General features: G+C 42.9%; 1 protein-coding gene, 1 long non-coding RNA gene and 1 pseudogene across 2 annotated transcripts in view; 1 reads left to right on the forward strand and 2 right to left on the reverse strand.

Annotated features, from left to right (window-relative positions):
* The window catches only part of LOC149301560 (uncharacterized), a 208,630-nt gene that overhangs the window by 57,982 nt on the left and 123,976 nt on the right, over positions 1-26,672 (forward strand). The gene's annotated exons all lie outside the window — the stretch shown is intronic.
* Positions 1-26,672, reverse strand: part of LOC149301561 (uncharacterized) — a 58,746-nt pseudogene that overhangs the window by 30,744 nt on the left and 1,330 nt on the right.
* Positions 9,709-11,327, reverse strand: LOC149301562 (uncharacterized). The gene is made up of 3 exons (XR_016272225.1): positions 11,093-11,327; positions 10,632-10,801; positions 9,709-9,793 (listed from the first exon to the last, which is right to left on the reverse strand). It is a non-coding gene; the product is annotated as an uncharacterized LOC149301562 (long non-coding RNA).

Raw genomic sequence — 26,672 nt, forward strand, 5'->3', positions numbered from 1 at the left:
TCCTCAGCCACAACGGAGCAGGCTCTTATCTGAGATACTCTCGTTCTTCCTCATTCAAAAAATGTGCCAGATACATATTTTGCAGCCAGTCTTCCTCTACTTTCCTGCATGAAACTTGCCCTGGTTTTGGGATCTTCTGGGGAGGCCCTGGTTGCTGTCCCAGGAAACTCTCAGGTGCATTTGGGGGGAAGGCAGGAGAGGGCTGCTTGGGGGCTGCTCTCAGGATTTGGGACCCCTTCTTAGTCTTGCCTTTTTCATTCATATTCTGCTTCCCCTGATTTGGGACACAAGGCAGGTTCTGACCATTAAAACAACTGTTGTTTTTGTTGTGTGTCTTGAAGTGGTTTCTGACTTATTGCGACGCTATCCTAGGTTGTTCTTGGCAAGATTTGTTCAGAGGAGCTTTGCCATTGCCTTCCCTTGAGGCTGAGAGAGTGCGACTTCCCCAAGGTCACCCAGAAGGTTTCTTTTTTAAATCTTTATTGTACTAAAATACATATAACTTGAATGGATGGTACTTTACTCCCTGGAAAATGAAAAGAAATGTATAGAGTATCGGACGGAAACTGCTGGAGATGTAAAAACAGAAAGGCTACCCTTTACCACTCTATGTAAACCGCTTTGATCTTTATGGAAAAGTGGTATATAAATAACATTTATTATTATTATTATTATTATTATTATTATTAGTGGTGGGGTTGTGATGAAATTCAGAAATTTTGGGAAATGATTCATGAATCCATTCAACAGATACTTGAAATTAAATTCCCAATGAACCCAAAGTTGTATCTTTTGAATATAACTTCGGTACTAAATTCAAAAGAAGAAAACAAAACGTGGAGTATTTTACTTTATTTTGTTTCGGCAGCAAGAACAGAAATAGCTAAATGATGGAAATCTGATAAGAAACCAACTTGGGAAAACTGGATGTGAAAGTAAATGAGTCCAAGGAATTGGATAGACTTTCATGTATATCCCAAAATCATGATAAAGGCAGAAGAAAGGAGGAGTGGAAGAAAGTTTTGATAAAGTGGGGAAAAGAATGGGAATTAAACTTGTCGCTAGTGGAGGACTAATCAAAGTCCTCTCTTTTTACTGTTCTCAATGGATTTGGGAGAATGAAATTTAAGAATCTTTAAGAATATTATGCTATCCATGTTATAAATTGAATATAAGAATATTCTGTTTCTTTTTGCTCTCTTATATAAATCCCAGGTCAACAAAGAATGATTGAATGACTCACTGTGTATATTAAAAACAATAGAGAGAGATTCATACAATGAAATTGATGTGAACATCTGTATAAATATATATTCCTTCAGTTGTTGTTAACCTTACAAAATAGTAAGAGAAGTAGACAAGTTTTCTATGTAAAATCGAATGAAAAAATGTGCAGTGTCTTTCTTTTTTAACTTAAATTGTAAAGGAATAATTCACAGCTAGACTTCATATTTCGGAGGGAGGTTTCAAGGCGAAGGACATTCAAATGGGCTCAGATTCAGAAGACGGAAAAGGAAGACTTAAGAGGGTCCCAAATGACCAGTCAAGACTCAGATTTGCTTTTACAAGCAATTTTTATTTGGATTATGTCTTGGTCGTGTTTTATGTATTTGGAAACTTAAATAAAGATGAATTTAAAAAAATACATATAACTTATAACAAACAAAGGAAGAACAGTTAAATTACCATACATACATAGGAATGCCATAGATACATATAATTCTAAATGCAAAATACATTAGAATAAACTTCCAAACCTAAAGCGACAGCTAGCTCCTTTCTTTAAATAATCCTCTTTTATCTCTGGCTAATTAGTCTTTACATTTTTCTTGTTCTTATCTGCCCTCAAGTCGATTTAGACTCATGGAGACCCTATGGATGAGAGTCCATAATTCTCTATTTGTATTCATACTTAACCTATACCAATTTTATTTTGAACTGGAATTATTCCCTCCCCTTTTCAATGTAAATCCTTTGTACATATTCCCCCAGATATTATCTTTTCTTTCCACAATACATAGTAATCTTCATTACAAATTTGACGTTTATATAATCTTTGCTATTTCAATTCTAGCGGCTGTTACAAGATATAATATAATCCTCCAATATTGTATTTCGTCCTGTGGGCTTAAAATCGAAGTTATATTGAGTAAGTACAACTTAGGGCTCATTGGGAATTTTATTCCCAATATCTGCTGTATTGAGTCATGTACTTTCTTCCAAAATTTCTGAATTTCCCTGCAATGCCACCATATATGATAGATGTTTCCCTTTTACAATCACACCCCCAACAATTCCCCTGTGCTAATTTATAAGGTTTGTTTAGCTTCCATGGGGTGTAATATCACCTGTTCATTATTTTCATGTGGTTCTCTTTTAGATCCTGCTCTACTGTAAATTTATTTGTTCTATTCCAGGCGTTTTGCCATTCTTCCATTTCAATTTTGCATCCCATATCCTGCGCCCATTTCCCCATATACTCTTTTACAGTCTCCTGTTCCATATTCCTGATCAACAGTAGTTTGTGTCATTTGGATATCTTTTTCTTATCAGGTTGCCAGAACAAATCATCCAATTCGTTTACCTTCAATCCCTATTGTTTTGTTGTCCACCAGAAATCTTTGTTTTAGCTGGTAGGAATTAAACCACTGTATATTATGTCCATCCTTGTTAATATCTTACCTAGATCTTATCGGCCAATTCCCTGATTGATCCTTCTTAAGCCAATGTTTGTAAGTGAGCCAATGACTGATGCTTATCCATCTACCGAACAGTGCCTTCTGGACCGAAGTCCGAAGTGGTAACTTAAAATAAAATGTCTTTTTAATCTTGTTCCAAGTGAGTAGTAAAGATTTCCTCATTGGATGATTATTGCTCCTTCCCAATTGTCGAATTCAAAATTCCCTTCAGTCTGCTGGCAAGTATTTGTGTGAATATCTTCTAATCACTGTTCAGCAAACTTATTGGTCTATAATTAGTCATTAACAAGCTGTCCTTTCCTTCTTTAGGAATTAAAGTGATACTTGCTAGCTCCCATGAGTCTGGAATCCCCTCTGCATTAATAGGATTAAACCATTTATATAGTGGATCCACTAGTTCCCCTTGAAATATTTTATAATATCTATCTGTAAATCCATCCACTCCAGGGGATTTCTCCTCTTTATAATCTTCTTATCTTCCCTCCGTCTATGGGGCCTGAAAAGGGAGGGGGCTTCCTTTCCTGGGGAGGGCATGGTCTAGATCTTCCCTGTCTATGGGGCTTCAAAAGAAGGCTCCAGGGCAGAGGAGAATGTGGCCCAATAGAGGGACCCTAACGTTTCCCAAATGAGCACATGCTCCATCTCTCTGTCCAGAGGCAGAGCCCTCTTTCCCAAAATGGCAGCTGAGGGAGTCCTATCCAAATGCCTCCTGTCTTTCAGCAGCCCCCTTTATGCCATCTCTTCCCTTGGCACTTTCCTTCTTTCCTTCCTTTAACCTCCATCCCTTCAAGGAAGGGGACTTTCACGCAAAGAACTAACAATGGCTTCCATGTCCTTTCTGCATGTTCCCAGAGGAGGATCACTGATCTTTGCAGGGTTGTTGTGAAGGGTAACTAAAGGATGTGTGTGTGTGTGTGTGGGGGGGGGACTAATTCAGATCCTGTGGGCCTCTAAGCCTAGTTGCCAGGGGGGTATCCCTCTCCCCAGAAGGGGCTTTGAGCTCCCTCTTTCTGCCTGCTCTTGGCTTTGGCCTAAATCTGGGCTCTTCTCTCCCCCACAGACAGAGCCCCTTTCCCCCAGGGAAAACCCCTTCCCCCCAGAAAGCTGTTGTTTCCAATGCTATTGAAGCCTATGCTATCTGATGCTTTTTATTTGTCACAAAAGTCTTTTGACTGGGAGCCTCCCCTGTTCCCAGAGATGAAGAGGGTGCCCCCATTGGAAGACCAAAGAGGGGGGCTTGCCAGCCCTTATCTCCCCCCAAATGAGGAGGAAGGAAGGGAGAGTCTCTCCTCTGCCCCACTTTCCAGGAGGGAGGGGCTCCTCAAAGCCCTTTTTACATCTGAAGGACCCTGCCCCCTCCCCCCATGGCCATGCCTCTCCTCAAGTGCCCCCTGCCCCCTTTTTCTCATACATTTCTCTCCTCCACTTCCATCTCTTTCTACCTCTGAACAGACTGTGAGGGCAGCAATGGCTTCAGGGCCTGAGCATGTGCACATGCCCCAAAGGCCCCTCCTGAGCATGCGCAGGGATCACCAGGGCCTTGCTGCTGCTGCTGAGGCTTATTCTGTTGACAGCCTTTGCGGAAAGGGAAGGAGTGCACCCTTCTTTCCTTTCTTCCTTCCTTTGAGGAGACTTGGAGGATGCCAGAATGGAGCCCAAGGAGGAGCTGGACTCAGGAGGGAAAGGGAAGGAAGGAAGGCTCTGCTTTGTACATATAGCTCTATCTGTCTGTTTGGTATGTGTTTGTGTGTGTTTGCCTCTTTTCTGCTTATGGCTGGGAATGGAGCTGAGGACTGATGAGAGAAAAAAGTGTATTTTGTGTAAATTCAGAACTTCTGTACAACAAAGAGTCCAACACATTGAAACAACAAATAACTTTATTGAGAAAACATCAGAAATTCAGTGTTTAAACCAGAACTGCCCTCCCCAAGACAAAGAATACATTGAAACCCCAACACCTAAAACCCACCCTCTTCCAATCCTAGCCCCCACCTCCACAGTCGCACAGTCTATGCCCCAAAGGGAACAAGGCCCCCTTTGCCATTCCCAGAAACTAGACCCCTTTCTGTTAATACCTGCCCCCACCTTTCTTCAGACAACATCCCACACTTTCCAAAAGCTATCATTCCCATAACTATTCTAGCCAGTTGTATAAAAAAATCCCAGCACCCCCATCTAGCTGACCTATGCCATGACCCATAATCCCCAGCCAAGTTTATAACCTGAAGCAATTATCTATACTAATAGCAATTAAACTTAACAAACTATAACTTTAAAACAGAAACAGACATATAGACAGACAAACGTAACACACAAAATCACAAGGGCATTTCTTTGCATTATTGGATTGAAAATATCCTTTTTGTATTTCTTATTGACAAAAACAATGTTAGTTTACTGCTGAGATTGGAGCGGCTTCTCTCCTGTGTGGACTCTCTGATGTCTCACTAAGATTGCCTTCAAAGAAAAACATTTCCCACAATGCTGACATTTGTATGGCTTCTCTCATGTGTGGACTCTCTGATGTATCATTAGGCCTGACTTCTGAGAAAAACATTTCCCACAATGCTGGCATTTGTACGGCTTCTCTCCTGTGTGGACTCTCTGATGTTTCACTAGGCTTGAGTTCTGAGAGAAACATTTCCCACAATGCTGGCATTTGTATGGCTTCTCTCCAGTGTGGACTCTCTGATGTCTCGCTAGGTGTGACTTCTGAGAGAAACATTTCCCACAATGCTGGCATTTGTATGGCTTCTCTCCTATGTGGATTCTCTGATGCATGACAAGGACTGATTTGTAGGCATACCTTTTCCCACAATGCTGGCATTTGTATGGCTTCTCTCCAGTGTGGACTCTCTGATGTCTCACTAGGTCTGACTTTGAAGAAGAACATTTCCCACAATGCTGGCATTTGTATGGCTTCTCTCCAGTGTGGACTCTCTGATGTCTCACTAGGTCTGACTTTGAAGAAGAACATTTCCCACAATGCTGGCATTTGTATGGCTTCTCTCCTATGTGGATTCTCTGATGCATGACAAGGACTGATTTGTAGGCATATCTTTTCCCACAATGCTGACATTTGTATGGCTTCTCTCCTGTGTGGACTCTTTGATGTTTAACTAGGCTTGACTTCTCAGAAAAACATTTCCCACAACGCTGGCATTTGTATGGCTTCTATCCTGTGTGGACTCTCTGATGTTTCACTAGATTTGACTTTGACGAAAAACATTTCTCACAATGCTGGCATTTGTATGGCTTCTCTCCTGTGTGGACTCTCTGATGTATCACTAGGTGTGGCTGCCGAGAAAAACATTTCCCACAATGCTGGCATTTGTATGGCTTCTCTCCTGTGTGGACTCTCTGATGTGTCACTAGGTGTGGCTGCCGAGAAAAACATTTCCCACAATGCTGGCATTTGTATGGCTTCTCTCCTGTGTGGACTCTCTGATGTGTCACTAGGTGTGGCTGCCGAGAAAAACATTTCCCACAATGCTGGCATTTGTATGGCTTCTCTCCTGTGTGGACTCTCAGATGTGTCACTAGGTGTGGCTGCCAAGAAAAACATTTCCCACAATGCTGGCATTTGTATGGCTTTGCTCCTGTGTGGATTCTCTGATGCATGACAAGGACTGATTTGTAGGCATACCTTTTCCCACAACGCTGGCATTTGTATGGCTTCTCTCCTGTGTGGACTCTCTGATGTCTCACTAGGTGTGACTTTGAAGAAAAACCTTTCTTACAATGCTGGCATTTGTATGGCTTCTCTCCTGTGTGGACTCTCTCATGACTCACAAGTTCTTCTGTAAAGAAGGACAATCACAGTCAAGAATGAATATCAGAATTAAGAGAGGAGGGTGTTACCCCAATTTTTAGCCCTTGCTGAACCCTCCCTATTTGATATTAAATTAATAAAGTTGGTGAGAGTGACCCGAGCATGACACTATTGCAGATGTCCCGAAATCCATGAAACAATTGTATCCCTACTGACAGGAGCAAAGAAGAGATTGTAGTAGAACTGCTTTAAGGGAATTGGACGAAGCAGATAGTCAAAGGGCTGTTGAAAAAATATTCCATTAAACATGATTTAAAATATTTTGATTGACAAGTGGCATCATTTCCTGTGAGACTGCCATAGAGTACTGAGTCAGAGCCCAAAGCATGATGCAATCTAACTGCAGAGGTCACTTCATGCTCTTTTGCCCCAGATGACTCACAACCAATACACTATACGGCTCATCTGCAGATTGGTGTAGACTGGATTGGAGTTGTGTGTACAAGAGATTGTGAAGTTGATGGAAGTCAGAGAGCTTGCAAAGATTTGTATTATTTTGCAACTCAGGATAGAGAACCTCCAAGGACTTGGGTGAAATCAACTGTGTCTGTGAGTTACTTTTAAGTGTGGACAGTAGTCAGTGCATTGCCAAAACCTATATCTGGATATTTGTTTCCATACTCTGCTATGTTATTGTTGAGCTGAATCTGGAAGTGTTGCTTTCAGATCGCGCTGTACATTGGCTTATGAACAGGACTGGAATTCAGAGCCAAGAAGGACCTGAGAGCCGGTGTGCTAATCCCTTTTGTCTGAGGTATTTGCATCAAGCATCCGTTGCATTCAATTTGGATTCAGACAATTCTTTCCCCTCCCAGGAAACATACTAAAGCGATTTAAACCATTTTGAACTCTCAGTCTCTGTCTGTAAGCAACAATTTCAGTATAAATGTCCACCCCGATAGTTATTGTTCTTTGGCGTCAGTCCCATTGCAGAGAGAAACTCTGTTGGTTTACATGGCTAAGCGCCTCAATATACTCAACAAAACCACTTTCTGTTCCCTTGCAGGACCCTCAGCAATTCGAATCAAGAACATTCTAGGAAATGTATTACCATTAGTATAGCTTTACATTATTCACCAATCCCACCTTTTTTACTTACCTCTTGTGTGTATGTATGAATGCTTGTGTGTGTGTGTGTGTGTGCGCGCGCGTGCATGTATTTTCCTTTTTCCCTAAATAAAACATAAAAACCCATTTGAAATGCCTCTGGAGTTATGTGAGATTGCGTGCCTGGTATAGTTGGGCTGACCTCCGAGGTCACTGTTGCCTGAACAAAATTATGTCTCTTCTTTGGGCTAAGTACCAAATACCCCCCCCCCCCAAAGCATAGCACTTGCAAGTGTCCTCCCCAGACTCCAGCATTTTGGGTAACAAAGGGCCTCTGGAACGAAAAATGCAGCTAAGCAAGATCAGGTTAGAAAATAAAAGTGCTTTTTCTCTAATTGTGTCCTCCTTTCCTTCCTTCCTTCCTAAATATTACTCATAATTGCTAAATAAAACCACTTAATATGTCTGAAAACAAGGACCTGAGCCGGTTCTCAATAGTTCACTAAAACCAGTTCACTGAAACCTGGCCCTTCCCAGGGGTCCCTTCCTCTCCGCACAGAGCTAGGCGATCCTGGCTTTGCTCCTGCCTTCCCCTCCTGGCTCCCAGAGGCCTGATCCCCTTCACTTTCTCCCTCTGCAATCTAACCTTCTTTCTTGCCCATCATCATCTCATTTTCAGCATCTCTTCCCTGCCTTTCAATTTTTCACTTTCTGTCTGTCTCTTTATCACAGACATATACCCACAGAGTGTGATACATAAAAGGGGCACTTTGAGGCCCATTTGTTGAGAAAGGCGGGATAATCAATATACAAATAATTCATTGGCAAAGGCAGAGCAAAGGAGCTGGGACCTGGACTCCAATTTTGGTGAGGGTCAAGCGCCAGGGAGCAGCCTTAAAACAGCTTTAAAACATTTATAAGGCAGGCATGGACTACTGATGGGGTTTGGAGGAGATCTCAGGGGCAACCCTACATTGTATTGCCGGGGGGGGGGGGCAGAATGAAATAATATTCTGCTCTTCAGCATCTCACAGCATCCCTTTGGGGAAGTGGAGGCCATTTTACCACTGTTGTGCCCCCCCTGAGCCACTGCTCAGATCTTTCCCCCAAGAAGACTCTCCAGAGCTTTAAAAGGATGGAAGAGGCACCAAAAAAGGTAGGAAACTTGCTCAAGGGTGTGCTGAATACCATTTGGGTGTGAAAAGCATTAATGTCAATGGCTTCTTTCCACAAAATCCTAGGTTAGGCAGTTTAGGATGGAGTATTTAGAATCCTTAGAAACTGGAGAGCAATAGTGCCTCACTGAACTACAGATTCAAATATTCTACAGGATGTTGCTATCACAATTAAATTAGGCTTGAAAGGGATCTAGGACTCCTAGTAGACTGCAAGTTGAACATGGGCCAACAGTGTGATGCGGCAGCTAAAAAGGCCAATGTGATTCTAGGCTGCATCAATACAAGAATAGTTTCTAGATCAAGAGAAGTATTCTGCATTGGCCAGGCCTCACTTGGAATCATCCTGTGTAGAGTTCCAGGCCCCACAATTCAAAAAGGATGTTGACAAATTGGAGCATGTCCAAAGGAGGGCAACCAAAGTGGTGAAGGGTCTGGAAACCATCAAGGTCTATGAGGAGCAGCTTAGAGAGGTGGTTATGTTTATCCTGGAGAAAAGAAGATAAAGAGTGGATATGATATCCATTTTTAAGTATTTGAAAGGTTGTCATGTTGTACAAGGAGAAGGCTTGCTTTTTGTTGCTACAGAGAAAAGGAGACACCACAATGGATGCAAGACACAGGGAAAGAGGTTCCACCTAAACATTAGCAGGAACTTTGTGACAGTAAGAGGTCTTTGACAGTGGAATATATTCCCTTAGAGTTTGGTGGAGGTCTTTAAAGAGAGGCTGGATGGTCATCTCTTGGGGGTGATTGGATGTGTATTCCTGCATGGCAGAAGTGGGTTGAACTGGATGGCCCTTGTGGTCTGTTCCAACTCTATGATTCTATAATTCTAGTACAACCAAAGCGACACAATAATATAGTATGAAAGGGCCTTCAGTCTTTATAGAAAGAGCAATGGATTCAGGTTCCTTACCTACAGAAGCCACATTCTCATAATTGTTCATCATTACATAATTGTACAAATGTTTCTGTTTCTTTGTCAACAGATTCCATTCATCCTCGGAGAAATATACTGCCACATCTGCAAAGGTCACCTGAAATAGAAAATAGTCCTCATCCAGATAGTGACTAAATAAAAGGGGAGGAAAGCACATGGTTCATCCCAAATATTATTTCATCACTTCAGAATTCAGTCCAGGAAATAAACTTTAAATTCTGTCAACAAGAAAAAAATCTACTGCCTTTGAGATCAATTTGGTTTGAATACTTTCAATATAATAAACAATATAATTTAGGCCATGGCTGGGATATAGAGGATGGATTAGGATACTGACTATCCCAACACATTTAGTACATTTATCCACAAAAGAATTATGGTGCATTTAGCAATTTCTTGCCAAATATCAGAGGCAAATTTCATTTTTAAAAAACAGTTCTGGGGAGCACTCTGGACTTGAGGGCCACTGGGCCCACCCCCAATTTAGATCCAGAGATGGTCTCCCATATCCCCAACATTTCACAGACAGGAAAAGCAAGGCACATGTGGACAAGCAACACCAGAAGATGGAGAGGATGACCAAAGTTGTTTATGAGGAAGATCACACAAGCTATGAAGGGCACAGTAGTTTGTTTTTGCCTCCACCTCCTGAGCCAAAAAGGAAGACCCTGGCAACTTATCTCCTCTCCTCTCCCCCCTTTTGAGTAGATGGGGTGCAAACCCCTTGGAAGTCATTTTTCAGCAACCCAAGAGACCTGAGGAGAAGGGAGAATGTGGGAGGAGGAGAGAGAAACCGGGACATTTTTGAAAGCCCCTGAAAAAGTGGGCTAACCAGGACATTCTCTGCCAAACTGGGACAATATGTTCTTTACTTGCTTTCATGAACTGGCCCTGCAGTGACACAAATGAAATTAATACTCAGGATGGCGACTCACCAAAGAGTTGTACTTGGACAGCCTCTTTCTCTTGGAGCCCAACTCCCTCCGCTTGTCCTCTGTGTTGGCCATTAGGTGGGCAGGGGGCGGGGGTCCTGGTGTCCTGGACTTGGTTCTCTTCCAGAAAAATATGCCCCAAAGCTGTGTACAAGGAAGCCGAGATGAAGTTCCTGAGAAAAGAGACTAGGGTTAGGCTTGGTTTGTCAAGAAACACTGCATCACTCAAAGACACAAAGAACAGCATGCTGCTGGTGAGATACGCAGGTGACATATGCCTCCTTTGAGCCAATGCAGAGGTGGGCGTCCCCTTCCTCCCTCTTCACCAAACAAAGCCATCTGGACCTATCATAGATTCACTGCAGCTCCCCTACACAACATTCTCCATGTTAAAACGCTTTTGACATTGCTATGTTGTGCAACACGTGAGGCAACACGTTAACGTATGGAGCCAGACTCTGCACCTTGACTGTAGTCAGTTGATTGTGAGCTGAAGAAACACCTGTCGCTTTCTCAGTGAGCAAAGAGACACTGTAATCTTCTCTCAGATGAGGCTTTTATTCATATAAGAAGTTCCACTGTGTACAACACTATATACTTCGACACCCTCCACCATCCACACCAGTAACAACCCACTCTGAGGCACACACTGTCTGACTCTTCCTCAGTGACAGTTGAGAATGACAGTTGACAGTTGCATCAACCTTCCAATGGCGCACTGTTTAAATGCTGACACATATAACTGCCACTAGAGCTGTCAATGCCTTCCAGAACAGCTCCACCTAGTGGCCGCATGCCTGTCATTTCCTCAGACCTGTTCACCATGGTCCTGACACTCCATGCCTTGTGAGAGTGGAGGGGGGTCAGGGGATGGGGAATTGGAGAGGACCCTGGCTATGTCCCTGTAGCTAGATGTGAAATGAGCGCATCATCTGCTGAAACCTCCTGACCTCCCCAGTGGCCCTCAGAGGAGAATGCCTTCCTTTGGCTTCTGGCTAGAGAAACACAGCTGGATGCTTCTCCAATGCCTCGCACCCAACACTCTCATCAGGCATGGAATGACCATGGAGCATGGCTTCCACAATTCCCATTTTGCAATTTGTATTCCTTCTAATTTCACATCTATTTTAAACCTCTCCCTCATTTGACAATAAAGATACCAGTGACAATCTAGGCCAGATTCTTTAGGTTCGTCTTGTGTTTTGATCTCTAGTTTTCCTTGCGATTCTTTCAGGACATCCTTGTATCTTAACCAGTTAGTTTTCTGGATACCTTTCCTCCCGAAAAGAGCCTCATGTGGCAAACACCATAAAGGTATTTTTGGGCTTATTCTACACTTGTTTTTCCCCCAGATCTTCAAAAGAGCTTTTCTTACTAAATGATTTCTGCTTTCTTTATGAACTTTCTCTTTACCGTAAATTAGGTATCCATGCCACCCAAATCTTAAATGTTCACCCTCCAGACATAACAATTGTTCTTTCTCTAACAGAACCCATTCTCTAATACAAACTAAACAACAAGCAGCATAATAAAGTTTTAAGTTTGGTAAACCCAGACCTCCTCTACTTTTGTCATCACAAAGTATTTTCGTTTTTATCCTAGCTCTTTTTTAATTCCAAATACATTTTGAGATTTCCTTTTGCCATTGATTCAATGGATTTTCATTCTGGATGATGGGTATCGCTTGGAACAGAAACAGCCTTTCAAGAAGGAAACTCATTTGGATGAGTGATATTCTTCCTAATAGCGATAAGTGTAATTTCCCCCATTTTTCTAGGTCTTTTCTGATTTCCTTCCATGTGTCTCATAGTTATTGTGAAATGGATGTGAGTTTTTATTTGTTATATTTATTCCTAGATATTTAACTTTCTTTCCCACTTTCAATCCACTAATTTCTTCCAGGATTTGCTCTTCCTTTCTCCCATATTTTTTGTCATTATTGTTGTTTTGTCTCTGTTTACTTTTAGTCCTGAAACATATTCCAATTCCACTATTACATCCATCAATTTTCTTATGCTCTTTTCTGGGTTCTCCAGGGAATGCAAATGTTGTTTGAGAAGACTCTCATTTTAAACTCAATTGTTTTTAATTTTTATTCCATTGATCTTATTTTCTAATCTTATCCTATTATTCAGTGCTTCAAGGATCAGAACGAACAAAAGGGTGATAGTGGGAAAGTTTGCTATTTACGTTTAGAAATCTTAAATTCTTCTTTTTTTATAGTTAACAATTTGTTTGGCTCTTTGATCTTTATATATTGCCTTTATCCATCTTAAATAAAAAGCTCCTATTTAGATTTTTTCAGGTCTTGCAAATAACATATTCCATCCTATGTTATTGAAGGCCTTTTCTAAATCTACAAAGATAAGTGCAAGTTTTTTTCGTTGTGCTTTTCAAAATATTCAATTATATTTAAGATGTTTTGTATGTTATCACTGAGTTGTCTGTGAGGGAGAAATCCCGATTGGTCTTTATGAATCCAGTCTTTTTTTAGTCTATCAGCCGAAATCACAGAAAATAATTTATAATCCATATTTAATAAGGAATTTAGCCTATAGCTCTTTATCTCAGTTGCAGCTCTATCTTCTTTTAATAGCAAAGTTATATTAGCTTGTTTCTATATTTTAGGATAATGGTTGTCTTTGATTGCATTTATCATTAATTTCAGTGGTATTAACAGTTGATCCTCAAATACTTTATAATAACTGGCAGTGAAGCCATCATTCCTGGTCTTTTCCCCTTTTTAACTTTTTCTTATTACTTCGATGATTTCTGCTATTATGATCAGTCCATTTAATATATTTCTTTGTTGGTCTGAAAGTGGCTTTAAGTTAGCTTTTCCCAAAAACTCCTCTATTTTGGCCCTAGAGGTTTGAGATCCTTTATACAATTTAGCATAGAATTCTTGGAAGGTCTTCGTAATTTTATTTTGGCCAGTAGCTAATGTTGAATCTTTATTTGTTTAATGATGTTTCTTTCTTTTAACTTCCTTATTTTATTGGCAAGCCATCTTCCTGGCTTGTTTGCTTGCTCAAAATTCCTTTGTTTTAGATATCTAAATTTCTTCTGGAATTCCATTGCTTCTTCTGTATAGGTTTATGAGGGAAGACTGCATCCTGGATTATGCTCATTTTTGGGATATGTAAATTCCTTTTTAAAAACCCAGTGGAACAAATACCTCACAAAGCTCTAGCAAACAACACGGACACACACAGTCCCCACACAAAGGACTGACTGGCGCACTGTGTGTCTGGGGTCTGGAAATTTCACTTCCACCTTCTGGGAAGACAGTGCTGCCAGAGACTGAATTTGGGGCTTTATGCCTGCAAAGCATGGGCTCAGTCTCTCAGCTGCAGCCCTTCCACACAATCCTGGACTGAAGGATTTAAACAAAGTCCTCTTTCAGCTCCAGGAATAAAGACCTACCTTCAGTACAAAGACCCTGATTCCTGCAGCCCCAGAAAGGCCTCTTCTGCAGTCCTTTATGGCTGGAGCTTCCCTGGGTCAGAGGCTGTCTCCTCAGCCGTAGAGAAGTGTTGCTCTGAGTGTGAAGGAGGAGGAGGTCCACAGGGCTGAGAGAGGGAAGGCAATGGGGAAAAGGTCAGTGCCAATGGCCATGGAGGGCAGAAGGTGACAATGCCTAGGAAACGCCTCTGAGTCCCAGGAATGAGTGGCAGGAGTGAGTCCAGGGGGCTGAGGGGGTCTCCCTTCCCAAAGGGGGAGGCAAGGACTGGTGGGACCCTCCCCAGCTAGGGCCCAAAGGGAGGGTCTCTTTCCCCACCTCTCTGTCCCAGCCCCCAAAGCCCAGCCTCCCACTGGCCCTGTGTCCCTGCCTCCCTTCCTCAGACCCCTCCCTCCCTCCCTTCTTTCCTTCCTTCACCCCAAAATAGAGGGCCAGAGGCACAAAGGGACACACTGCCTTCCTTTTGGCCCAAGAAGTCTGGCCTCCTTCTGACTCTGGAGCCTCAGGAGAGAAAGAGAGACCTCTGTTCAACTGAGGCCTCAGAGAAGGTTCTGGAACATTATGCCTCACACTCACAAGCAGCACAAAATGGCTTCCAGAACACAAAATGGCTGCCTCTTCCTCAGTGCTTGTCAGTTGTCAGTTTGAGGCCTTCAGGGGAGAGAGAGAGAGACTGAGGGGAAGAGAGGAAGGAGGTCCTGGAGGGAGGGAGTCTTTGGAGATATAGGGCCTTCCTGAGATATTCGGTGTTCTCTTCCTAACAAAGGGGTTTCTGGCCTCATAAAGGATTTGGGGCAGTAGTAGCCTTTTATCTTGCCAATGGGACTTAAGGTGTATTTCCTGGACTGGATCTCCCAGCATCCACATGGCCAAATGTAGTTTTGTGAGACATTGAGCCTTCTCTGTCAGAGAGCTCTGGGGCCACAATACACTCCGATTCCCAGGATTCCCTAGCACTGGGCCAGGGCAGTTAATGTGCTCTCAAACTGGACTATTGCTGCCGTGTGTTTTGGACCTTTCTTGGCCGCAAACTGTCCATAGCCTGCAATGCATCTCCTAATTCTGTTGGCAGTCCCTCCCTCCCAACACTTTCTCATTTCCCCCCAAAACCAGAGCAAAGCTGGCAGATGGAAAGAGGTTTTAAAGCAGCATTTAAATCTGCCATATTTTATTAAAAGACTAAATGTCCCAAATGCTATTATCAGTTTTGTAGCTATTATTACAGAAAGACGTAGAGTGCAAACTCCTCAAGTACCTTTATTTTCTGGAGTGAGATGGGCTTTTCCAGCTGACTCACTGTGATGATCTCCGGTGGTCCAAGCAGCCAAACTGTGGCCCTGGAATAATAATAATAATAATAATAATTTTATACCGTTCTCTCTTCAGCCAAAAGGCTATCAGAGTGGATTACAAATTGTTAATTAAACATTTAGATATTATGGCTCTTAGCCCAGCAGACCCTTAAATTCCTTAAATCCCGCTGCCTCCATCCAGTGAATTATAAAAGGACTTCCCTTAACCTACACTGGGACCAGTTAAGGAACCTTATTTCTACTTCTTTACTGATCTTCCCAAGCATCAACCGAGCCAAAACACGTGTAAAAGGAGCGTTGAGTAGTAGATACTCCAAGGAGGTATTTATTATACATAACGAAATATAATTGAAATATAAGACATACAACATATTAAGAATCTTGCAGGTACAATATTTGTAAGTAAATAATATTCAATTCATACAAGCTATTAAAATAATAAATGGACCTAAATGTCCAATTCTGAGACTAACTTCCAAGATCTACTCTTTAACTCTCTCTCTCTCGATCTCCAACCGACACAATTCCCCCAACTGTCTCCTGGTCTCTCAGGCCTTATATCTCCTTCTCACGGAAGCTTCTAGAAGAACCTTTATCTTGTTCTCTGATTGGTCAAGAGAGCCTTCCGTAGCAGTGATGTCATTCTGCATTTGCATAAACCTCCCTTTACTGCCTGAAGAAGACCTCCATTGACTGGAGCCCAGTCATTACACTTTCCCAAGGCAAGGCTTGCACCTATTTTCCAATGTTGTTCTTGGGGTCTGCCTTCCAGTTGTTTCCAGGTCTTATGGTGACCTTATGGGAGTCTCTAAAGGGGTTTTCTTGGCAGGTTCCGAGTGGGTTTCCATGGCCTTCCTCTGAGGCTGAGAGAGTGTGACTTGCCCAAGGCTTCAGTCCTTTTGGAAGCCTTTTTGCTTTATCTTGAGGAGGCAGCTGAAGTGTTGCTTCTTGCTCTGAAGAATGAGAGGAACCTTCTGGCATCCAAAAGGCTAACATTCTCTGGATTTATGTCTAATAATAATGTATATATAGGATTGCAATACCTCTTCATTTATTAAAAGTTTTATAGGGCACCCCATATCAGACTCTCATAGCTATGTCCCTTAATAGCAGTTAACCATATTAAACAGTATATAAAACAAAAACATGAAACAAGCTGGACAAGGTAACTGTTACATGGATTTGTAATTGGTTAACTGACCGAACCCAAAGGATATTCAACAGTGGCTCCTTTTCATCCTGGAGAGAAGTGACCAGTGGGGTGTCCAGTGGGGCTCTGTCCAGGGCCCAGTGCTATTCAACATCTTTATCAAGGACTTGGATGACAGAATTGGGGGCATACTTATCAAATTTGCAGATGACACCAAATTAAGAGGAGTAGCTAATAACCCAGAAGACAGGATCAAAATTCAAAATGACCTGAATAGACTAGAAAGCTGGGCCAAAGCTAACATAATGAAATTCAATATGGAGAAATGTAACGTACTACATAAGGGCAGAAAAATGAAATGCACATATACAGGATGGGGGGCACTTGGCTGAATGAAACTATGTGTGAAATGGATCTAGGAGTCTAAGTAGACCACAAGTTGAACATGAGTCAACAGTGTGATGCAGCAGCTAACAAGGCAAATGCAGTTTTAGCCTGCATCAATAGAAGTATAGTGTCTAGATGAAGTGAAGTAATAGTCCCACTCTATTCTACTCTGGTCAGGCCCCACCTGGAATATTGTGTCCAGTTCTGGGCCCCACAATTCAAAAAAGGATGTTGAGAAACTGGAGTGTGTCCAAAGGAGGGCGACTAAAATAGTGAAGGATCTGGAAACCTTATCCTATGAGGAACGACTTAGGGAACTGTGGATGTTTAGCCTGGAGAAGTGAAGGTTAAGAGGTGATATGACAGCCCTGTTTAAATTTTTGAAGGGATGCCATATTGTGCAGGGAGCAAGCTTGTTTTCTGCTGCTCCAGAGAACAAGAACCGGAGGAATGGATGCAAGCTCCAGGAAAAGAGATTCCACCTCAACATTAGGAGGGACATTGGAACACACTCCTTCCTCAGAGTGTATTGGAGTCTCCTTCCTTGGAGTTTTTTAAATAGGGGCTGGATGGCCATCTCTCACTATGCTTTGATTGAGAGTTCCTCCATGGCTGGGGGACTGGATGGCCCCAGTGGGCTCTTCCAACTCTATGATTCTCTAATTCTCTGATTCTGAGATTACAATGGGACAGTCTCCATGCTTAAGGTAAGGAGCAGCAACCTGAAGTAAAAAATAGCACCATCTGAATACTTCAAGCAAGGTGCATCAGCTTGAAATCAAAATGGGCAGACTCAATGCATGAGGGTAGGAGCATCAGCCTTAGGTCACAATGGGCCATTCTCAGTCCTTCAGAGAAGGTGCTTCAGGCTGAAGTCACAATGGGACAGTCTCAATCCTTCAGGTAAAGAGCACCAGCCTCAACTCATAATAGTCCTATCTAAATCTTTAAGGCAAGGAGCTTGAGTCTGAGATCACAATGGGCCAGTCTCAATCTTCAGGAAAGGAGCATCAGCCTGACGTCACAATAGTCCCATCTTAATGCTTCAGGTTTGGAGCATCAGACAGAAGTCACCATGGGCCAATCTCAATCTCTCACGCAACGAGCATCAGCCTGAGGTAAAGGGCCGGTCTCATTCCTTCAGGTATGGAGCACCAATCTGAAGTGACAATAGTCCCATCTAAATCCTTCAGGAAAGGAGCATCAGCCTGAGATCACAATGGGACACTATCAAGGCTTCAGGTAAGAAGCATCAGACTGAGGTCACAATGGTCAGTCTCAAAATGGCCGCTGGACCACAAAATGGCTGCAAGAACACAAAATGGCCACCTCAACCTTAGCGCTTCACAGTTGGCAGTTTGAGGCCTTCAGGAAACCCATAATGGAGGATGTAAGGTCTCTAAAGTCAGAAGTGACCCCAAACAGGATTTCCCAACCTTAACAATACCTAAAGGTTTTCCTGATGCTCTAATATAGAGACTCCTGAGATAGTCAGTATTCGCAAGCAAAGGAGGGCCAAGAGAGCCCTGGAGAGCCTTGCTTTGGGGTGGCTCTGGATCTCTGGTGCCCAACAAACTACAAATCCCAGGATTCCACAGGAAGGAGCCAGGAGAGTTAAAACGGTTTCGAACTGGAATATTTCTGCAGTGCAGATACAGCCTGAGCTGGTTGTAAAAGGGTCGAAACACCCAAGTCTGGTTTTTACCCTCTTAATAATGGTTTTACTTTAAAAAAAGTAAGCACTTTGATTTTCTGTCTAATCCTTATTTTTGTTGTTGTTTGTTTGTTTCTATATTTGTTTCTTTCATTCTTGGTAATGTGAGATGGTCTGCTTTGTCAACTTCCTTCATCCATAAAAATCTCTTAATAAGAAAACTGAGGAGATTTTAAAAACCTCCCAAAGGGGCTCCTTTTGGCGTAATTTGGGTGCAATTGTCCTCTTAGTGGCCAAAGACCGATGTTTCTGAAGAAGAAGAATAAGTCTTGTATTAAGACTCTCCTCCCCATTTCTGATCCCTTTTAAAACCCATGTTCCCCAGAAGGAGCAGAGCTTTGTAATAAGGAAACCCTCTCAGGAAATATACACAAAAGACACACAAAGGGACACACTTCCTTCCTTTTGGCCCAAGGAGCCAGGCCTCCTTCTGACTCTGGAGCCTCAGGAGAGAAAGAGAGGCCTCTGTTCAACTGAGGCCTCAGAGAAGGTTCCGGAACATTATTCCCCACAATCACAAGGAGCACAAAATGGCCCCCAGAACACAAAATGGCTGCTGGAACACAAAATGGCTTCCTGAACACAAAATGGCCACATGAACAAATGTCTACTAGAACACAAGGAACAGGGACTGGGATTCCAGACAATCAGGGCCAGGGATGGTGGGAAGGAGTATGATTCCAGCCAATCAGGGCCAGGGATGGTGGGAGGGTGGGGACTCCAGCCAATGGCAGCACCTCAGAGTGTCCTCAGGAGGCAATCATGTGTAAAATACATGTCATAAAAACATCACAAAGTATAGACATTCCAATTGCAGTAATCGCAGGGCAGTTATGCTGTTATGACTGGAAGTAAACATATACACAGTTATGATTATATCTACACGCTGATGTTGACCAGAACCTGGGGGCTGTATACATGTGCATTCATATGTACTTACATATTTCTCTATGCATTTCCTTATGTTTAAATTGTATGCAAGTAGAAGAGTATATATAAATATATAAATCATATATATATGATCCAACATATATGTGTACATGTGTTTGCATCTCTCTCTCTCTCTCTATATATATATATATATGTATACACACACACACACACGTACACATGCACACGTTCAGACAGGTATCAATGGGTATGTATAGATGTATCTATGCGTATCGTATGCAAGATGTATAGACTTGAAACATTCCATATATATATAGATGTGTGTGTGTGTAAGCTCTTAAAAGTATAAGTCTGAGTGCACTTAGATAGAGATGCCTCCATATTTATATATATATATATACACACACATACACACATACAGATGTATATGCACAAACACACATGCCACATCCATCTGTTGTTGTCCATTGTTCTGGTCCGTTGTTCCAGGTGATGCTGGAGAAGAGGCCCTGCCTCCAACGGAACCAGAGGCTGCAGGAGATGACCAACCCCCCATATTTTAACCCAAACCTTACGGCTGGCAGTGGATCATAACTCCAAGGCCTGTCTCTTATAGTGGAACCGTAATGGGTTAAAGGAAGTGTGTCCCCACTGCTTGGTTAGTTCTCTTTCCGCTTTCAGGGATCAGTGCAGAAGCTCCAGAAGGTGAAATGAGAGATCACACACCTGTCACCAATCTAGGTGTTCTTCTTTACATCCAGAGTGGTGAGTAAATACAGATCTGGACTATAAAACTTTTAATTAGACACATAAGAGACCAGATCTGGGTTCAAACCCTTTGTATGTAACATTTATTCTAACATTAGGGACATTCATTCTAATATATTACATATCAAGAGGCCTCAAATCATGCACACATTCATACAATGCTCATGCACACAAATCTTCCCAGAGGTCGATCAGTTTTCTGAAAGAGCGATGGGTGCCAGTTCCAGCTGATTTTGGCACACTATCACCATGGTTTTGAAGATTCCTTTATGCTTTTTGATATGTGCATCATTTTTCCTGATGAGTGACTTCTTGTTCCCATTCCGTTCTTGTTCTGGTGCTCTGTACATCAAGTTGTGTTATACACAGTATATTCTTCTTTTAGTACATTTGGTTTCATGTCCTTGCATTACGGTGTCTTTATCTTTTGCACATTCAGTTTGAGCTTTTCTTGCTTCTCTGTGCCAGATCCTTCATCTCATACTTCATCTTCTAATTCTGTCACATTCACACATAACACACCTACCCAGCATGCTACATCTTCCTGTATGGCAGGGGCTTGGACTAGATGGCGCTTGTGGTGCCTTACAAAGCCAGAATCCTATAAATCCATGCTTTATCATCCTGTGTGTCGGGGGTTGGACTACATGGGTCTTGTGGTCCATTCTTATTCTAGAATTCTATAAAAAAATAAAATAAAAACAACTACAACAACAACAACAACCCAACACATCACAACAACATACAAAAATCAATAACTTTATGAACAGAAAACCCTTACAAACAAAATCAGAAGGGCTTTCTCTTATCACTAATGCATTGAAAATATTTTTCTTGTAATACTTCTTAACAAAAACAGTGTTAGTTCACTGCTGGCATTTATGTGGTTTCTCTCCTGCATGGACTCTCTGATGTATCATTATGTATGACTTCGAAGAGAAACATTTCCCACAATGCTGACATTTGTATGGCTTCTCTCCTGTGTGGACTCTCTGATGTTTCACTAGGTCTGACTTCTGAGAGAAACCTTTCCCACAATGCTGGCATTTGTATGGCTTCTCTCCTGTGTGGACACTCCGATGTCTCAGTAGGTGTGGCTTCCAAGAAAAACATTTCCCACAATGCTGGCATTTGTATGGCTTCTCTCCTGTGTGGATTCTCTGATGTATCACTAAGTTTGACTTCGAAGAGAAACCTTTCCCACAATGCTGGCATTTGTATGGCTTCTCTCCTGTGTGGACTCTCTGATGTTTCACTAGGCTTGACTTCTGAGAGAAATATTTCCCACAATGCTGGCATTTGTATGGCTTCTCTCCTGTGTGGACTCTCTGATGTGTCACTAGGCTTGACTTCTGAGAGAAATATTTCCCACAATGCTGGCATTTGTGTGGCTTCTCTCCTGTGTGGATTCTCTGATGTGTCACTAGGTGGGGCTTCTGAGAAAAACCTTTCCTACAATGCTGGCATTTGAATGGCTTCTCTCCTGTGTGGACTCTCTGATGTATCAGGAGGTTTGACTTCTGAGAGAAACCTTTCCCACAATGCTGGCATTTGAATGGCTTCACTCCTGTGTGGAGTCTCAGATGTGTCACTATGTTTGACTTTAAAGGAAAACATTTCCCACAATGCTGGCATTTGTGTGGCTTCTCTCCTGTGTGGATTCTCAGATGAATCAGGAGGCTTGATGTCTGAGAAAAACCTTTCCCACAACGCTGGCATTTGTATGGCTTCTCTCCTGTGTGGACTCTCTGATGTCTCACAAGGTCTGACTTTGAAGGAAAACATTTCCCACAGTGCTGGCATTTATGTGGCCTCTCACATGTATGGACTCTCTCAAGACTGACATGTTCTTCTGAAAAGAAAAAGAAAAAAGAACAATGACACAGAAGACTGACTCTCTGAATCAAGAGAGGAATGTGTTACCCCAAGATTTAGCCACCTGTTAACCCTTCCCTATTTGATATAAAATTAATAAAGTTGGAGTTGGTGCCCTGAATTTAGCATTTTTGCAGGTATGGATCCCTACTCATAGGAGGTAGCAAAGAAGAGATTGTAGGAGAACCTGCCTTGAGAAAATGAATGGATTTAGCTGCATGATCCATTTATGTCTGTAGAGGTTGAAGGGATTATGGCTAAGGAATGGGACTGGAAGGAAATAGTCAGAAAAAGGCTCTGAGAATCAGTGTGCTAATCCCTTTTGTCTGAGGTACTTGCACCAATAATAATAACGATGCTGATGATTTATTTATAGCCTGCCCAATCACAAGGAATCTGGGTGGGTTACAACAATAAAAATAAAGAGAATAAAATAAAATACAAAAATAAATACAATACAGTAAAATAAAACAGAGCGATGTGAGTTACAGTAAAATTCACAGTTAGGCCTGATGGAAATTGGGCCTGTCTTTTTCACTCCCTCCCAGGTCTGATGATGACAGTTGGGGCGGAGGGAGGGCTCTTCTTTTTGAGGCCAGAATATAATTTTAATTTAATTTAATTCTCCTCATTAATTTAAGAGAAGAAGTGATGGACAGAGTGAAGGAAGTCACAGTAAATGGGGAGAGCTTAAACCAAGCCCTTGTTGCATTAAATTTGGTTTCAGACCATTCTTTCCTCACCCAGGAAACATTCTAAAGCAATTTAAACCTTTTCGTACCCTCAGTTTCTGCCACTAAGCAACAATTACAGCATAAATATCTGCTCCTAGTGGCTGTTCTTCAGCCTCAGTCCAGTTGCAGGCAGACACTCTGCTCCCTATTGCATGGGGTAAGAAAGCCAGGGTACCTTTCCCAAACAGAATTTTAATTCGGGCTATGTCCGGGTCCAATCTTATGTAAATCACTGCTGAATCTATTGGCCAAATCCATCCCAGATGTAGCCTGGGTCCGAGGCATGCTCAGCCACCCCCCCCCCCCCCGCTTTTTTAAGTGGAAGCTTCCAACATTAAAACATGGCCGCTGAAGTGCTGCGGGGATTCGGGCTGAATCCAGGATGGATTTTGCTGGTAGATTCAGTGGAGATTCACATATGATAGGACCCGGATGCAGCCCGAGTCAGAATTCAATTCAGAAAAGTTAAACTGGCTTTTTTTATCCCATGCGTTAGGGTTCTCTGTCGGTTTACATGGCTAAGCACCTCAATACACTCTCCAACCCCACTTGCCATGGGAGCTACTGACTTCTCTCCCCATTCCGGATTCTCAGCAACTGGGATTGAGATCCATCCAGGCAACATATTACCATTAGCAAAGGCTTACATTTATTCACCACTCCCACCTTTGTTACCTAATTCTCTCTGTGCATGTGTGTGCATTTTGCCTTTCAAATGCCTCTGGAGTTCTGTGTGATTGCAGACCTGCTATAGCTTTGCTGGATCCTGAGGTCACTGTTGCCTCAATCAAACTATATCTCCCCTTTGAGCTAAGTATCTAATTCCCCTAAAAGCATAGCACTTGCAGGTGTCTTCCCCAAACTCCAGCATTTCAGGTAAAAGACCCTAAGCAAGCTCAGGTAGGAAAAAGAAACATTAGAGAAAAAGGAATTTTTGTGTTGCCTTTCCTTTCTTCATAGACATTGTTCATAATTGCTAAATGGAAGCCCTTAATATGTCTGAAAACCAGGGCCTGAACCGGTTCTCACCAGTTCAGTTCTTAAAACCTGTCAGGTTGGTGGCTGCCTCCCAATCCCCAAGGCCCCTCTCTTGACCCTTCCCAGAGGTCCTTTCCTGTCCACATACCTCACCTTATTTCCCCTCACCTTCCCACTAGGGCCCTCCGTTCTGGTAGTCAAGCCTGCTGTCCCAGCCCAGGATTTCCTCTGCCCCATCTAGGATTCGCCCCTTCTCACTCGCTGCCCCTCACTCCTGGAACCTTCTTCCCCCGCGAGCAAGAGCCATCACTTCATTAACCAGCTTCAAAACGGAGCTGAAGACCATCCTATTCAGAGAAGCGTTCCCAGGCATTGCATAATTGTCACTTGCTATTTGATGTTCTTTTCTTGTCTGTTTTATTGAATCATTTCCGGTATTGCTATGTATTTTATATGTATTATCTTAGTAGACAGGCCCCTTAGCCACCACCACTCCCTTCTCCTTCTGTGTCATGTCTTTTTAGATTGTAAGACAGAGGGCAGGGAACCGTCCAATTAAAAAGATTGTATGTACAGCGCTATGTAAATTTACAGCGCTTTATAAATAAAGGTTAATAATAACAACAACAACAACAACAACAACACAGAGCTAGGCAATCCTGGCTTTGCTCCTGCTTTCCTTTCCTGGCTCCCAGAGACCTGATCCCCTTCCCTTTCTCCCTCCACTCTCCAACCTTCCCTCTTGCCTATCCGCACTGCTTCAGCTTTCACCTTCAGCATCTCTTTCCTGCCTTTCTGTTTTTCCCATTCCCTCCATTTCTCTATCACAGACACACAGCCACAGCATGTGATGCACAAAAGGGACATTCTGAGTCCCATTTGTTGAGAAAGGCAGGATAATCAATATACAAATAAGTCATTGGGAAAGCAAGAGCAAGGGGGCTGGGACCTGGTCTCCAATTTTGGTGAGGGTCAAGTGCCAGCCTTAAGGCATCTATAAGACAGGGATGGCCTAATGTTGGGGATGGGGGGTCACACTGGCCCACAGGGGATCTCAGGAGCAACCTAACATTGTATTGTCTGGGGGTGAAATGAAATACTATTTTCTCCTCAGTATCCCACAGCATCCCTTTGGGGAACCAGAGGCCATTTTGCCACTATTGGGCTCTCTCTGAGCCATTGTAGGGCCAAGGGAGGCCTTTTCCCCAAGAAGACTCTCCTGAGCCTGAAAAGCCTGGAAGAAGGGCCAAAAAAGCCAGGAAACTTAGGACCTTTCCAGAAGGGCACCCTAGTACATACTGTGTACGTACTAGGGTTGCCCGGGGGTATCTTTTTCAGACGCCCCCAACCCTAGTACGCACACAGTATGTACAAAATGGTGGCGCCCATTCTACATGCAGATGGTGATGCCCATTAGGATGTCACGACTGCGCCGCATTCAAACGGAGCGGCATGGACGCGACGTCCTAGTGTCATGAAAGGGCGCTTGTGGCGCCCTTTCCACGATGTAGGAAGGAACTCCATTTTGGAGCTCGTTCGTTCATTTGTGTCGCTGGTGCAGCCTTTAGAGAGCTGCGCCAGCGATACAAAAGAGAAAGGTGCAGAGTGGCCCCTTTCTCCTTTCCACGCCGCTGTTGGGGTGTCTTTGGGGCTTGAAGCCCCAAGGACACTTTTTCCAGGCCACGGCGTGGAAAAGCGGTGGATTGGGGCCTCAGGGCTGCCGCTGTGGCAGCTGAGGCCCCGATCCGTTGATGAAAGGGGCAGGTACAGGCCACCCCAAAGGGGCAGTCTGTAAACCGCCCTACTGAGGGATGTGCTGAGGAGCATTTGGGGGTGAAAAGCATTTATCTCCATAGTTCCTTCCCACAGAATCCTAGAATTGGCAGTTTAGAATGGGATATTTAGAATCCTCAGAAAGTGGAGAGCAATAGTGCCTCACCAAACTACAAATTCCAAGATTACACAGGATATTGTTATGACAATTAAACTACGTGTGAAAGTAGCTTAGGACTCATAGTAGACCAGAAGTTGAACATGAGGCAGCTAAAAAGGTCAATATTATCCTAGGCTTTATCAATAAAAGTATAGTGTCTAGATCAAGAGAAGTAATAGTGCCACTCTATTCTGCTTTGGTCAGACCTCACTTGAAATAACCCTGTGTCTAGTTCTTGGCACCACAATTCAAAAAGGATGTTGAGAATCTGGAGAGTACCCAAAGGAGGGCAACCAAAAAGGTGAAGGAACTGAAAACCATCAAGCCCTATGAGAAGTGGCTTAGGAGCTGGCTATATTTATCCAGGAGAAGAGAAGGTTAAGAGTGGATATAATAGCCCTGTTCAAATATTTGAAGAGATGTCACCTTGATGGATCAAGCTTGCTTTCTCCTATTCCAGAGAAAAGGAGAGGAACAGTGGATGCAAGCCACAGGAAAAGAGATGCCACCTAAAGATTAGGAGGAACTTGCTGACAGTAAGGGCTGTTCGAGAGTGCAATATACTTCCTCTGAACGTGGTGGAGTATCATTATTGTTATTATTGGCCTGGTAGAAATGGGCACTTTGTGGCATGCCGGCGGTGATTTTAGGGTTTGGGAGCATGCAGTAACTGCACACTCCCAAAGCCTAATACTTATGGGCAGCACAATCTTGACGCAGTGCCATCCATACGGCGCATGCATCCATGACGTGTCTTGTGTGACGCGTCCAAACAGCACGGCGCATAAGACATATCACCGTGACGCTCCAAGGTGCAAATGGCGCCTTGGTGGCATCA

This window comes from Sceloporus occidentalis, unplaced genomic scaffold (assembly GCF_023333645.1).
Source record: "Sceloporus occidentalis isolate IW3139 unplaced genomic scaffold, rSceOcc1.0.p SCAF_21, whole genome shotgun sequence".
NCBI lineage: Eukaryota > Metazoa > Chordata > Lepidosauria > Squamata > Phrynosomatidae > Sceloporus > Sceloporus occidentalis.